Source organism: Electrona antarctica, assembly GCF_951216825.1.
Source record: "Electrona antarctica genome assembly, contig: scaffold_41, whole genome shotgun sequence".
Taxonomy (NCBI): Eukaryota; Metazoa; Chordata; class Actinopteri; order Myctophiformes; family Myctophidae; genus Electrona; species Electrona antarctica.
In genome coordinates, this window is record NW_027638439.1 from 1,020,589 (window position 1) to 1,036,602 (window position 16,014).

The 16,014-nt window shown below is 43.5% G+C and overlaps 1 protein-coding gene across 1 annotated transcript in view; it reads right to left on the reverse strand.

Annotated features, from left to right (window-relative positions):
- Nucleotides 1–16,014, reverse strand: part of LOC306918082 (metabotropic glutamate receptor 7-like) — a gene marked incomplete at its 5' end in the record, with an annotated part of 197,894 nt that overhangs the window by 156,800 nt on the left and 25,080 nt on the right. The gene's annotated exons all lie outside the window — the stretch shown is intronic.

Sequence of the window (16,014 nt, forward strand, 5' to 3'; positions counted from 1 at the left end):
TTGGCGCGAAAGTAAAATTGATTAAATTACACACTGGTTCTCCGAAAACTTGATTATTAGGCTATGTCTTCTCCTCCACGGAAGATTACGTGCATTAAAGCGTAACTTTTCAGCCTTCGGGACCACACACACACACACACACACACACACACACACACACACACACACACACACACACACACACACACACACACACACACACACACACACACACACACACACACACACACACACACACACACACACACACACACACACACACACACACACACCGTCGTAATCACCGTGGCATTTATTCTGGACACTTATCGAGCCGAGGATGAGGACGCACAGCAGACCAACGCGTATAGAACGCTCGATACAATCCACTGTATTTATAAAGGACATTTTACAACTCGAGGTTCACAAAGTGCTGCACAGGAAAATAAAAACGAAAAACTCAGAAAAACAGCAGCAAGAACACACAGTAAAAAAATCAACAAAAACTGAGACGCATCTTGAAGAATACAAGACGCAGCAGCATCAGGAGACACCGACACAAAACATGGACCATAGAAACTCAACCAGGGTTAAAAGGCAAGGTATTATGAAGGTATAGGCAAGATTTTAAAGTCTCGATGGAAGGGGCCGGTTTGACGTGGGATGGGGAGCATATTCCATGATGCGCGGGTGCTAAGTTCCTCATGTTTAGGGAACTGCCTAATTATAGAGCGTCGCAGCCCCGCCCCCTTTCATGACGACGACAGGCCCAGGAAATAATTCCCCATGCATTTTTTTCCCATAGACATTTTAAAAAAAAAGTATTTATTTAAAGATCTGTAAGCCTCGAACAAAGCCAACTCGGATCGTGACAAATCATGACAATTCATGGGGGCAAACAAATAATTAGAAAGAAGTTGTTTTTCTTCTTTGTAATTATTTGTTCGGCCCACAAATATTGTTCTTTTTGGAATGTCTATGGCAGGGGTTCTCAACGTTTTTGGCCGGGGACCCCCGGAAATGCTTTGGCAATGTCTCGGGACCCCCGCCCCGCCCCCTCCCGACCCCCAATATAAATTGACTGATACAATAACCTTAAACCATTTTGGGCGGGAACCCCTTTTGGTGTTTTAAGCATTGTTATAATTTAGCTATTGAAAAATAGCTTTTTTTTTTTTTTTGGAAAATAATTTGGGGACCCCCTAAAATTATTTGGCGACCCCCCGAGGGGTCGCGACCCACGGGTTGAGAACCCCTGGTCTATGGGACAAATTAATGGGGAATTATTTCCTGGGCCTGGAAACGCTCTGTACTGTATAGTGTGCAGTTCTCCTCCTTATTTCAGAAGTGTCCCATCAGCATGTGGGTGGATCTGTGTTCACGGGATCACCCCAATGCACACTACTGTGTAACAATGAGCCTTTACACAAGGACAATAAACCTGCTGTATAAAGTACATTAATCCATTTAGGCCTGACGTCGACATTTTAAAAACTGACTTTTCTATGTCAGTGGTGCTCAATATCATGTCAAGGACCCCAAAGATTATATGTAATTGGCCGCCGACCCCCATCTGAAAATATGTAGTTCCAGGGACCCCCCAGAAGCAAAGATTTGAGTTAAAAACGTTCGCTCTGAAAGAATATATATTCAAAGATTTGCGCCACATTTTCACGATTTTTCAAAAATAGCAGACCTACAAGCTCTTAGCGCGGCACTCGGTGCCGCGCTATGAGCTTGTAGATCTGCTATTTTTCAATAGCTAAAGTATAACCTAATGCTTAAAACACCAAAAGGGGTGCTCGCCCCCAAAATGGGTTAACTACATGTTGGACACACTGACTCGTTTATCAGTCTCACAGGTCAAATCAGCCTTCAGGATTTTAGGGAGATAAACAATGTCAAATCCCTCCACGGATAGATAGATGTACAATACCGATATACAAACACTTTAACATGGTTTAAACGTGTCCTATTTGACCCATAAAGGGACCCAAACGGGCCCGTAGGGGGTCCGTTTGGTCCGCTGAGGAGTTTATTGTGTGGAATGGAGATAATAAATAATACAATGTTAGTTTGTTTACTGTGATGAAAACTAGAGCCCAGCTGTGAACAGCGCACGCACGCACGCACGCACGCACGCACGCACGCACGCACACACACACACAGAGAGAGAGAGAATGAGAGAAAGGGGGTCGGTGTCCTGGTCTGGGATCCAGGCCCATCTCGCTGTCTAATCTCAGCGCGGTATGAAAGCCATCCATTTCCATTAGAGTGATCAACGGCAGCCGGACACAGGGGGGGACACAGGGGGGGCCACGGGGAATGAGGACACAGCGCTCCGCTGATGGGATTCTGGAGGGTCCCCCCGGTCGGTGGGTCGGCCCGTCGGTCGCTCCCTCAACAATATGAGTTATAGTCTCGACGCGCGGCTCAAAGCGGGTCAACCACATAAAGCCGGCAAATTGAGGAGCCGCCGCGTGGCAAGAAGAAGAAGGGGCTCCGTCGGACTCAAAGACCGCTTAATATGTTTGGAATGAAGCACAGCTTAATATGTTTGGAATGAAGCACAGCAGGGTTTTTTTTAACCAAATGCGAGAATGAGCCGCCGGGGATGGATTTTAGACGCGTTGTCGCTGTCTGGCCGCGGGAACCTCGTATGTCCAAAACCGATACCATTTTGGGAAATCGAAATGTGGAAAGAACCAAAGATTCATTGTCACAAGCTCTCATTAATACATTTCTTTGGTTATATATTCATATATGTGACCGGGTCTGGCAAATAGGCCCTCATCTCGACCAGAGTAATTTTTAAGTTTTTTACAGATTATTAAAGTACAGAATGTAAGCTTTCATATGATGTATCAATGAAATTGGAAAATATTTGAAGGAGATATGACCATTTTAAAATGATTGTGCCGTTTTACCCAAAGCTGAGAAAAACCCCTTTGAATGTTCACAACATTCACAACATTCACAAAACAAGCCTACTTTGACTTATAAATGTATACATTTAATTTGCCCAAATCGATAATCTGTTGGAATGAAAACCTTCGGTAACCCTTCATTTTACGGTACGGTAATTACCAGGTAACTACCAGGTAATTACCTGGTAATAATAGGTAAGTACCTGGTATTACCTGGTAACAACCAGGTAGTAGTTATAAGTATTTGCCCATTAATTACCTGGTAATTACATGGTAACTTCCAGATACATTACTCAGTAATTACTATGTAATTACCAAGTATTACCCAGTATGTATAACTATTTACTGTATAATCTCCTGGTAATTATATGGAATTTACCATGGTAAATGACACACTGGTTGCCAGGTAATTACCAAGTATGTTCCTGACAATTACCAGGTATTTATACGTTTTTAGTATGTAATTACCAGCTAACTACCCGGTATTTACTCTGCAACCAGGCTCGATACCCTGGTTGCAGGTACTATATAGGTATGTAGGTACTATAGGTATACCAAGTATTTTCAACAACTACCAGGTATTTACTCTGCTACCAGGCAAGTTACCCAGTAGGTACTAGGTCATTACCAAGTATTTTCCTGACAACTACCAGGTAATAACATGGTAACTGTATTCACTGTGTTTACATGGGTACTACCCATGAAACACGTGGGTAGTAGCCTACCAGGACTACCATGTAATTACCTGATAGGTACCCAGTAAGGAAGGAGGAACTGTACTGTAAAAGGAAGCGTGCTCTATTTCCATGATATTACCATGTACCTACCTGGCAATTGTAGATTATAATCCTCCCCATTACCCATCAGGGTGTATTTTGAACTTTGAACTTTGAATTTTGAACTGGCAATAACTGTTAATTACCAGGTATTTACTGTGTAAATTAACAGGTAAAACCAAGCAAGTTACCGTGTAAGAAAGGTGTAATTGTACTGTGAAAGGAAGCATGGTTTGTTACAGTGAAAGTACAGGGTAATATTATGGAAACAAACCACGCTTCCTTTCACAGTACAGTTCCACCTTTCTTACACGTTAACTTGCTTGGTTTTACCTGTTAATTTACACAGTAAATACTTGGTAATTAACAGTTATTGCCAGTTCAAAATTCAAAGTTCAAAGTTCAAAATACAAAAAATACGTTTACATGGGTACTACCCATGGCAATAACTGTTAATTACCAGGTATTTACTGTGTAAATTAACAGGTAAAACCTTGCAAGTTACCGTGTAAGAAAGGTGGAACTGTACTGTGAAAGGAAGCGTGGTTTGTTACAGTGAAAGTACAGGGTAATATTATGGAAACAAACCACGCTTCCTTTCACAGTACAGTTCCACCTTTCTTACACGTTAACTTGCTTGGTTTTACCTGTTAATTTACACAGTAAATACTTGGTAATTAACAGTTATTGCCAGTTCAAAATTCAAAGTTCAAAGTTCAAAGTTCAAAATACAAAGAATACGTTTACATGAGTACTACCCATGGCAATAAATGTTAATTACAAGGTATTTACTGTGTAAATGAACAGGTAAAACCTTGCAAGTTACCGTGTAAGAAAGGTGGAACTGTACTGTGAAAGGAAGCGTGGTTTGTTTCCATAATATTACCCTGTACTTTCACTGTAACAAACCACGCTTCCTTTCACAGTACAATTCCACCTTTCTTACACGGTAACTTGCTTGGTTTTACCTGTTAATTTTCACAGTAAATACCTGGTAATTAACAGTTATTGCCAGTTCAAAATTCAAAGTTCAAAATACACCCTGATGGGTAATGGGGAGGATTATAATCTACAATTGCCAGGTAGGTACATGGTAATATCATGGAAATAGAGCACGCTTCCTTTTACAGTACAGTTCCTCCTTCCTTACTGGTTACCTATCAGGTAATTACATGGTAGTTGTCAGGAAATGACCTAGTAACAACTGGTCATTTCCTGGTAGGCTACTACCCACGTGTTTCATGGGTAGTACCCATGTAAACACAGTGAATACAGTTACCATGTTATTACCTGGTAGTTGTCAGGAAAATACTTGGTAATGACCTAGTACCGACTGGGTAACTTGCCTGGTAGCAGAGTAAATACCTGGTAGTTGTTGAAAATACTTGGTATACCTATAGTACCTACATACCTATAGTACCTGCAACCAGGGTATCGTGCCTGGTTGCAGAGTAAATACTTATAAATACCGGGTAGTTAGCTGGTAATTACATACTAAAAACGTATAAATTTTGCTAGACCTGGTCACATATTATTAGATTTATCATTTATATTCACAGATAGAGTTATAACCACTTTAAAAGGTGGTTGCACACTGGACGCGTTTTTCGGAAAACAAAAAAAACACACACACACACACACACACACACACACACACACACACTGCAGATCTACAAGCTCACAAGGCATCACAGTGTGCCACGTTGTGAGCTTGTAGATCGGCTTAATTTTGCTACTTTTTGTGACACTTTCGAAGGCCATTCACGTATCTCCATTATACGAAAAAATATATATACAGTTGGGTGCCACCGATATTGTCCCTTATCATTTGACCCATTTAGGCCTGACCTCAACATTTTAAAAAATCCTTCTAAATCCTCCAGTTTTCTGAAATAAATATTTTCACGATTTTTCAAAAATAGCAGACCTACAAGCTCGTAGCGCGCCACTCGGTGGCGCGCTATGAGCTTGTAGATCTGCTATTTTTCAATAGCTAAATTATAACATAATGTTTAAAACACCAAAAGGGGCTCCCGCCCAAAATGGGTTAACTGTCCGTTTGCGCAGATCACGCAAAACTCAGCAAAAAGAAAAGGACAATATCGATGGCCTCCAACTGTATACAGTGTATGGAGATAGGAGGTTTCTCTTCCCCGACAGCCACGACAGACGGAGGAGAGGGAGTAATACTGTCAGACTAAACCAGCTAAACCACTTCAGATGTTTCAGACTGAATAGAGCAGTGCCGGGTCAAAAAGAGAGGCAGAGAAAAAGCTAAAGTAATAGAAAATCGACAGTCATTTGCATTTCAAAACACCATAGCTATGCTTTCAAAACACCATAGCTATGCCTTCCTTTATCCCTTTCTCCCAAAAGGCAGCCAAGACGTGCATTCTGTTTGCACGTAGTATAGCTGTTTGTAGGCCTTGACAGACAATCTGCCTGGACCGGTGTGGTTCTCAAAGTGGGGTCCGGGGGACCCCCAGGGGTCCTATGAGGAGTTCCAGGGGGTCCGTCCCTCCAGCTAAATGATAATTTGGAATCAAATGGACCCTTATGGGTCTGTAACTCTGATTTGTACGCTCTCAGAGTTAAATGAACATTGATTTTACAACATAAATTGGGGTCCCAGAGATAGAAATGCCATTAAATGGCGGTCCGTAGACTAATATGCATGTCAAACTGGGGGGACCTTGAAATTAAACGGGTTGAGAATCACTGCTAGAGCTGTAAAAAATCTTCTCTTATGGGGGTCTCTGGCATATCTTTTCTTTAAAAAAGAATGGGGGGTCCGCGGGCCAATTAGTGTCTATTTGGGGGTCCTTGACATGATAAAGTTTGGGAACCACTGGTGTGGACAGTGTTGCTTGCTATCCATACATCTCAGGCTGTCTGAAAGCTCTTATGGATCTGCATGTGGAAACCCGGACGGCGTTTATGGCTGGAGAACTGCGCTGAATATTTTTGTCTCTCTCTCTCTCTCTCTCTCTCTTGGGCATCTTTATTTTCCTTCTGCAGGGATCCGTTTACAGATGGCGGTGTCGTCGGTGCCTTTGCCCCAGACTGTATTGATGTAATTCCACCAACAACACAGAGGTCCTCATTCTAGGGGAATTTGCTGCTCCCGTAGCAGGACAATCATTCACTTTCTCAGCCCTGTGTGTGATCTTAATTACAAGTTTGACCTATAGCTCTGCTATGAAAAAAATGAAAAACGTGGTTTCTAAACCTCGATTGAGAGAAAACGCAGGGGCGTCGAGGATTAACGCTCGAGGAATTGTAACAGAAAACGGACAGTGATTAGAATTTGACACCTGTGGGTTGTTTTTCTCCTTCTGTCTCCGTTTCTCTCTCTTGCAGGTAATTGACTTCAAATTAAAGGACCACTTCACCACTTTTCAACTTCTCTTCCTATAATTGGTCTTAACTAATGTTATAAAATACCACCATTTTTTCCTACTCAGTCTGTGTCTCATAGGAAGGCTGTGGGCAGTTCAGAAACCCGTCCACCAGTGACATCATCGATGGTGAATCCAAGCTAATAGAAACGGCAGGCTTTCTTTTCCTGAAAAGTTGCAATGCAAAAGTTGAAGCCATCGTTATCACGATAATAACCATCTAAATATATTTTAAAACAAATCTTGTTTAAAAAAAAATCTGCCTAATAATGATGTCACTGGTGGACGGGTGCCCAAAGCCCTCCTATGAGACACAGACTGAGTAGGAAAACATGGTGGTGTTTTATCATGAACATTAGTGAGGACCAATTATATGAAGAGATGTTGAAAAGTGGTGAAGTGGTCCTTTAAGTGGAAATGGGGAGAATTGTCATTTAAGGCGCCGGTGGCACGAAAGTAAAATTGATTAAATTACACACTGGTTCCCCGAAAACTTGATTATTAGGCTATGTCTTCTCCTCCGCGGAAGATTACGTGCATTAAAGCTTAACTTTTCAGCCTTCGGAACTAGACACACACACACACACACACACACACACACACACACACACACACACACACACACACACACACACACACACACACACACACACACACACACACACACACACACACACACACACACACACACACACACACTGCAAGGATTGATTGATTCCAAGCCCGTTATCAATTAAATAAAGCTCCCTGCTAAGTGGATTAGGAGTAAATTGGGGACCGGGACTGACACCTGTTCAAGTTAAATCATTGCTTGGAGTGAGTAAAGTATTATGTTCTGGATATCACTAATCCTCCTTTCAGGAATTAACGCAGACTTGGGTGTCTGTCTGTCTGTCTGTCTGTCTGTCTGTCTGCGCCCGTAGCAGTCTGGAGCACAGTCTTATTCAGCTGTGCTCTTCTCCCTCTCCCCCCCTCCCCTCTCCCCCCCTCCCCTCTCCCTCTCTCTCTCTCTCTCTCTCTCCCCCTCTCTCTCTCTCTCTCTCTCTCTCTCTGCAAAGCCTGATTTATATGCTGCTGCGCACCGCAGTCAAATATCCAAAAACTACCACTACTCACAACCTGTCGCAAGTACATTTACTCAAGGTGTACGCAAGGTACTATTGTATCTCCAGTGTTCTGTACCTTGACTTTTACTCCACTAGATGATAGTCATTGGTTTCCAGAATAAACCTATCATATTGCAAAACATTACACGCACACATAATCCCTATTTTATGCTGCAGGCTTTTGAAAATAGCCGATCTACAAGCTCACAATGCGTCACGTTGTGACGCATTGTGAGCTTGTAGATCAGATATTTTCAGGGCAGTGGTTTTCAACCAGTGATTTGGGGACCACCAGTGGTCCATGGAGAGTTGGCAACCGATGGTCTAGAATAGTAGCCTGGCTAATAAGCCAGACTAATATCACACAACACTGTCGCGGTATATCAGTCTGGGCTGGCTCCACTTGGATTTCATTTCCCGGGGCACATTTTCTCTTTGACGCAATTGGTCAGAGCTACTGTCAGTCAAAGGTCTCAAGCATTGAACGTCACTGTACCAAAGCCCGCCCATATTGCATACCGTGTCCCGATTGGTCCGACCTGTTCTCGGTTGTAGGAAAGAGGCGTGCTACTGAGCCTCGCCAGACCGTAATCCGCTGGTAGGCAACTTTTTTTTGCCAACGGCTGATTCGGTCTGGTTTATTAACCAGGCTACTAGAATAGACCTTTACTCTCGAGTGTAAAATGAAACCAAATGGACCCTTTGGTTTCATTTTAGCGTCTCAAAGTTAAATAATTGTTAAGACTCTGCATTCATTAATGAGTACCACAGACGAAAAACAGTCCAAGTCCAAATTTCATTCTGACCCCTCCACGAAAAGGCCTCGTTGTCCTGACCCCGTATAAATCATTTATACATTATGGATAAATAGTGTGGACTTAGACTGTTTTTCATCTGTAGCATTCTATTTACAAGAAGTCTACACAATTCGAGAATGTAGAAGAATTGATATTTTGATCAACGTTTTGCCTGTTAGCTCTCCTATGATACCACATCGATACAGCATGGAATCCAACGATAACAAAACATTCTTTAGTTTTGGGTCTGAGAGTCTAAATGTCATCAAATGATGGTCCGTGGCTCAAAAGACGAATATATAATGGGGCTTGATGTGAAAAGGGTTGAAAACCTTTCAGCTAAAGCTCCGGCCCAAACCAAGTTGAATAATTACAATTTACAATTTAGGCAATTAGCAGACGCTCTTAATCCAGAGCGACTTACATTAGGCAAGAACAAAAGCATGGGAATACATCACATATATAAAATGCATTTATCATGAAACTTGCGTAAGCTAAGAACGTAACAATGAACGTAATAATGAACAACGCTCGTCGCAGTCGGACCAGATCGAGACGCTAGCGGCCGGCTGCAATAAGAACAAATTGAACGTTATGAAGAGGAAATTGAATTCGGTCCAACGAGGAACGAACGGCAGAAAAGAACGTTTAACAATTATGCCCCCATCCACCCTGTCCTTTCAGTGGTCGCCATCAGCCACAGCCTGACGTCTTGTCGGCCGTCACTCGGTGTATGGATCCACAGGCAGGATTGCTGAGAGTAAGCGGTCCGGCTTCACTCTATAAATGCATGTGGGCTGACTGACAGGACAGGCTTCACTCTGTAAATGCATGTGGGCTGACTGACAGGACAGGCTTCACTCTATAAATGCATGTGGGCTGACTGACAGGACAGGCTTCACTCTAAAATGCATGTGGGCTGACAGGATCGATGGCAGGAAAACACAGAGGTCTGTAATAGAGGACACCGTTTCTATTGATTTACCACCGGCCACAAAGTGCCATAGTCGTTCTCTCTCTGAATAAGAAGCTGTTGCTAAATAGGGTCTGAAAGGCGGAAGTGGTGGAAAACAAGAACTGATGAAATCAATTAAATTACCAGCTGTATTATGATTATCTGCGGGGGTCCGCTATAACTGCCTCTGTGTCAGTTTCAGCGCAGTAGTTTAGGTAGGAACTTCTCTAATGCGGAACTATTGTGTTCCGAGTCGTTCATTTCCGCCCGGACATATTTGCGGTGCGCACATACGTCAGCCAATGAGAAAACCAGCTGGACTAGACTACTAGAGGACTAGCTTGCACATCGATGATAGACTCAGCTTGCTAATGCATAGCAGCTGGTAAAAAGTACTCACATTTCTTTTTTCATCAATAACAATATAGAAAATTCTGTTACAAGTAGAAGTCTGGAATTCAAAATGTACTTGAGTAAAAGTATTGGCATCAAAATGTACTTAAAGTACCAAAAGTAGAAAGTACTAGAATGTATTAAAATCTTTTGAAAATAGCAGATCTACAAGCTCACACAACGCATCGCGATGCGACACATTGTGAGATTGTAGATCGGCTAGTTTCAAATGGCTGAAATGTATAGGGCTGAAGTGATTAATGTACGTTTTGTGATAATAATCCAAATCTAAAAAGTAACTAGTAACGAAGGTTTTAAAATAAATGCAATGGCGTAAAAGTACAATACTCGGATCTGAGATGTAGTGGAGTAGAAGTAAAAGTATTGAAAAACGGAAATACTCAAGTATAGTACAAATGCCAAGTACAGTACTTAGGTCAATGTACTGTAGTTACTTTTCACCACAGATGCTGAAAGGAAAATAAGATCAGGGAAAGTGCAAGAGATGCAATGTACGTATGCTTGTGTGTGGGTGTGGGACGAGAGAGAGAGAGAGAGAGATGGGGGGGGGGGGAGCCAACAACCGGCTCACAGAGATTAAACGAAAGTTTGACCCTGCTGACCCGGGGAGAGTTTGACCGGGGGGGGGGGGGGGGGGGTGTGAAGAGGTGACAGAGTGCTGTTGTGTAAAGGCGTAAAGGATAGATGCTTGCATACTGCACTTACTTTCGTCGATTGACCTTACGACTAAATAAAGGCTAAGCTATGACGATTAAACCAAGTCACGCACGCACGCACGCACGCACGCGCACACGCACACGCACACGCACACGCACACACACACACACACACACACACAGGAAAGGCGTTTGTCACGGAATGAACGTCGGGGGTACTTGATCAGAAATGATGCTTTACCAAACCCAGAGGCCGTTTGGTAAAGCGTCTCTCAAAGCCAGAGCTGTTTTTCAGCACCAGCTGCTGTGGGTCGGAGCTCACCCCGTGTCAAATAGTTTCCAGTTCCCTGCAGCGTGATGAGAGACCAGACACCAGAGAGAGTTGTACTCTGTCCAAAAAGCCCGGACACGGTTTGGGTTCCATTAATCTCCAGAGCAAATCCACCGAAAACCTATAGTGGCAAACACACTCCTAACTCTGAGTGGAAACCTAGTGGCAAACAGACTCCTAACTCTGAGTGGAAACCTAGTGGCAAACAGACTCCTAACTCTGAGTGGAAACCTAGTGGCAAAAAGACTCCTAACTGAGTGGAAACCTAGTGGCAAACAGACTCCTAACTCTGAGTGGAAACCTAGTGGCAAACAGACTCCTAACTCTGAGTGGAAACCTAGTGGTAAACACACTCCTAACTCTGAGTGGAAACCTAGTGGTAAACACACTCCTAACTCTGAGTGGAAACCTAGTGGTAAACACACTCCTAACTCTGAGTGGAAACCTAGTGGCAAACAAACTCCTAACTCTGAGTGGAAACCTAGTGGTAAACACACTCCTAACTCTGAGTGGAAACCTAGTGGTAAACAGACTCCTAACTCTGAGTGAAAACCTAGTGGCAAACAGACTCCTAACTCTGAGTGGAAACCTAGTGGCAAACACACTCCTAACTCTGAGTGGAAACCTAGTGGTAAACAGACTCCTAACTCTGAGTGGAAACCTAGTGGCAAACAGACTCCTAACTCTGAGTGGAAACCTAGTGGCAAACAGACTCCTAACTCTGAGTGGAAACCTATAGTGGCAAACACACTCCTAACTCTGAGTGGAAACCTAGTGGCAAACAGACTCCTAACTCTGAGTGGAAACCTATAGTGGCAAACAGACTCCTAACTCTGAGTGGAAACCTATAGTGGCAAACACACTCCTAACTCTGAGTGGAAACCTATAGTGGCAAACACACTCCTAACTCTGAGTGGAAACCTATTGGCAAACAGACTCCTAACTCTGAGTGGAAACCTATTGGCAAACAGACTCCTAACTCTGAGTGGAAACCTAGTGGCAAACAAACTCCTAACTCTGAGTGGAAACCTAGTGGTAAACAGACTCCTAACTCTGAGTGGAAACCTAGTGGTAAACACACTCCTAACTCTGAGTGGAAACCTAATGGCAAACAAACTCCTAACTCTGAGTGGAAACCTAGTGGCAAACAAACTCCTAACTCTGAGTGGAAACCTAGTGGCAAACAGACTCCTAACTCTGAGTGGAAACCTAGTGGTAAACAGACTCCTAATTCTGAGTGGAAACCTAGTGGCAAACAAACTCCTAACTCTGAGTGGAAACCTAGTGGCAAACAAACTCCTAACTCTGAGTGGAAACCTAGTGGTAAACAGACTCCTAACTCTGAGTGGAAACCTAGTGGTAAACACACTCCTAACTCTGAGTGGAAACCTAGTGGTAAACAGACTCCTAACTCTGAGTGGAAACCTAGTGGTAAACAGACTCCTAACTCTGAGTGGAAACCTAGTGGCAAACAGACTCCTAACTCTGAGTGGAAACCTAGTGGCAAACAGACTCCTAACTCTGAGTGGAAACCTAGTGGTAAACAGACTCCTAACTCTGAGTGGAAACCTAGTGGCAAACAAACTCCTAACTCTGAGTAGAAACCTAGTGGCAAACAGACTCCTAACTCTGAGTGGAAACCTAGTGGCAAACAGACTCCTAACTCTGAGTGGAAACCTAGTGGTAAACAGACTCCTAACTCTGAGTGGAAACCTAGTGGCAAACAGACTCCTAACTCTGAGTGGAAACCTAGTGGCAAACAGACTCCTAACTCTGAGTGGAAACCTAGTGGCAAACAGACTCCTAACTCTGAGTGGAAACCTATAGTGGCAAACACACTCCTAACTCTGAGTGGAAACCTAGTGGCAAACAGACTCCTAACTCTGAGTGGAAACCTATAGTGGCAAACAGACTCCTAACTCTGAGTGGAAACCTATAGTGGCAAACACACTCCTAACTCTGAGTGGAAACCTATAGTGGCAAACACACTCCTAACTCTGAGTGGAAACCTATTGGCAAACACACTCCTAACTCTGAGTGGAAACCTATAGTGGCAAACAGACTCCTAACTCTGAGTGGAAACCTATAGTGGCAAACACACTCCTAACTCTGAGTGGAAACCTATAGTGGCAAACACACTCCTAACTCTGAGTGGAAACCTATTGGCAAACAGACTCCTAACTCTGAGTGGAAACCTAGTGGCAAACAAACTCCTAACTCTGAGTGGAAACCTAGTGGCAAACAGACTCCTAACTCTGAGTGGAAACCTAGTGGCAAACACACTCCTAACTCTGAGTGGAAACCTAGTGGCAAACAGACTCCTAACTCTGAGTGGAAACCTAGTGGCAAACACACTCCTAACTCTGAGTGGAAACCTATAGTGGCAAACAAACTCCTAACTCTGAGTGGAAACCTAGTGGTAAACAGACTCCTAACTCTGAGTGGAAACCTAGTGGCAAACAGACTCCTAACTCTGAGTGGAAACCTATAGTGGCAAACAGACTCCTAACTCTGAGTGGAAACCTAGTGGCAAACAGACTCCTAACTCTGAGTGGAAACCTAGTGGCAAAAAGACTCCTAACTGAGTGGAAACCTAGTGGCAAACAGACTCCTAACTCTGAGTGGAAACCTAGTGGCAAACAGACTCCTAACTCTGAGTGGAAACCTAGTGGTAAACACACTCCTAACTCTGAGTGGAAACCTAGTGGTAAACACACTCCTAACTCTGAGTGGAAACCTAGTGGTAAACACACTCCTAACTCTGAGTGGAAACCTAGTGGCAAACAAACTCCTAACTCTGAGTGGAAACCTAGTGGTAAACACACTCCTAACTCTGAGTGGAAACCTAGTGGTAAACAGACTCCTAACTCTGAGTGAAAACCTAGTGGCAAACAGACTCCTAACTCTGAGTGGAAACCTAGTGGCAAACACACTCCTAACTCTGAGTGGAAACCTAGTGGTAAACAGACTCCTAACTCTGAGTGGAAACCTAGTGGCAAACAGACTCCTAACTCTGAGTGGAAACCTAGTGGCAAACAGACTCCTAACTCTGAGTGGAAACCTATAGTGGCAAACACACTCCTAACTCTGAGTGGAAACCTAGTGGCAAACAGACTCCTAACTCTGAGTGGAAACCTATAGTGGCAAACAGACTCCTAACTCTGAGTGGAAACCTATAGTGGCAAACACACTCCTAACTCTGAGTGGAAACCTATAGTGGCAAACACACTCCTAACTCTGAGTGGAAACCTATTGGCAAACAGACTCCTAACTCTGAGTGGAAACCTATTGGCAAACAGACTCCTAACTCTGAGTGGAAACCTAGTGGCAAACAAACTCCTAACTCTGAGTGGAAACCTAGTGGCAAACAGACTCCTAACTCTGAGTGGAAACCTAGTGGCAAACAGACTCCTAACTCTGAGTGGAAACCTAGTGGCAAACACACTCCTAACTCTGAGTGGAAACCTATAGTGGCAAACAAACTCCTAACTCTGAGTGGAAACCTAGTGGTAAACAGACTCCTAACTCTGAGTGGAAACCTAGTGGCAAACAGACTCCTAACTCTGAGTGGAAACCTATAGTGGCAAACAGACTCCTAACTCTGAGTGGAAACCTAGTGGCAAACAGACTCCTAACTCTGAGTGGAAACCTATAGTGGCAAACAGACTCCTAACTCTGAGTGGAAACCTAATGGCAAACAAACTCCTAACTCTGAGTGGAAACCTAGTGGCAAACAAACTCCTAACTCTGAGTGGAAACCTAGTGGCAAACAGACTCCTAACTCTGAGTGGAAACCTAGTGGTAAACAGACTCCTAACTCTGAGTGGAAACCTAGTGGCAAACAGACTCCTAACTCTGAGTGGAAACCTAGTGGCAAACAAACTCCTAACTCTGAGTGGAAACCTAGTGGTAAACAGACTCCTAACTCTGAGTGGAAACCTAGTGGTAAACACACTCCTAACTCTGAGTGGAAACCTAGTGGTAAACAGACTCCTAACTCTGAGTGGAAACCTAGTGGTAAACAGACTCCTAACTCTGAGTGGAAACCTAGTGGCAAACAAACTCCTAACTCTGAGTGGAAACCTAGTGGCAAACAGACTCCTAACTCTGAGTGGAAACCTAGTGGTAAACAAACTCCTAACTCTGAGTGGAAACCTAGTGGTAAACAGACTCCTAACTCTGAGTGGAAACCTAGTGGTAAACACACTCCTAACTCTGAGTGGAAACCTAGTGGTAAACAGACTCCTAACTCTGAGTGGAAACCTAGTGGTAAACAGACTCCTAACTCTGAGTGGAAACCTAGTGGCAAACAGACTCCTAACTCTGAGTGGAAACCTAGTGGCAAACAGACTCCTAACTCTGAGTGGAAACCTAGTGGTAAACAGACTCCTAACTCTGAGTGGAAACCTAGTGGCAAACAAACTCCTAACTCTGAGTAGAAACCTAGTGGCAAACAGACTCCTAACTCTGAGTGGAAACCTATAGTGGCAAACACACTCCTAACTCTGAGTGGAAACCTATAGTGGCAAACACACTCCTAACTCTGAGTGGAAACCTATTGGCAAACACACTCCTAACTCTGAGTGGAAACCTATAGTGGCAAACAGACTCCTAACTCTGAGTGGAAACCTATAGTGGCAAACACACTCCTAACTCTGAGTGGAAACCTATAGTG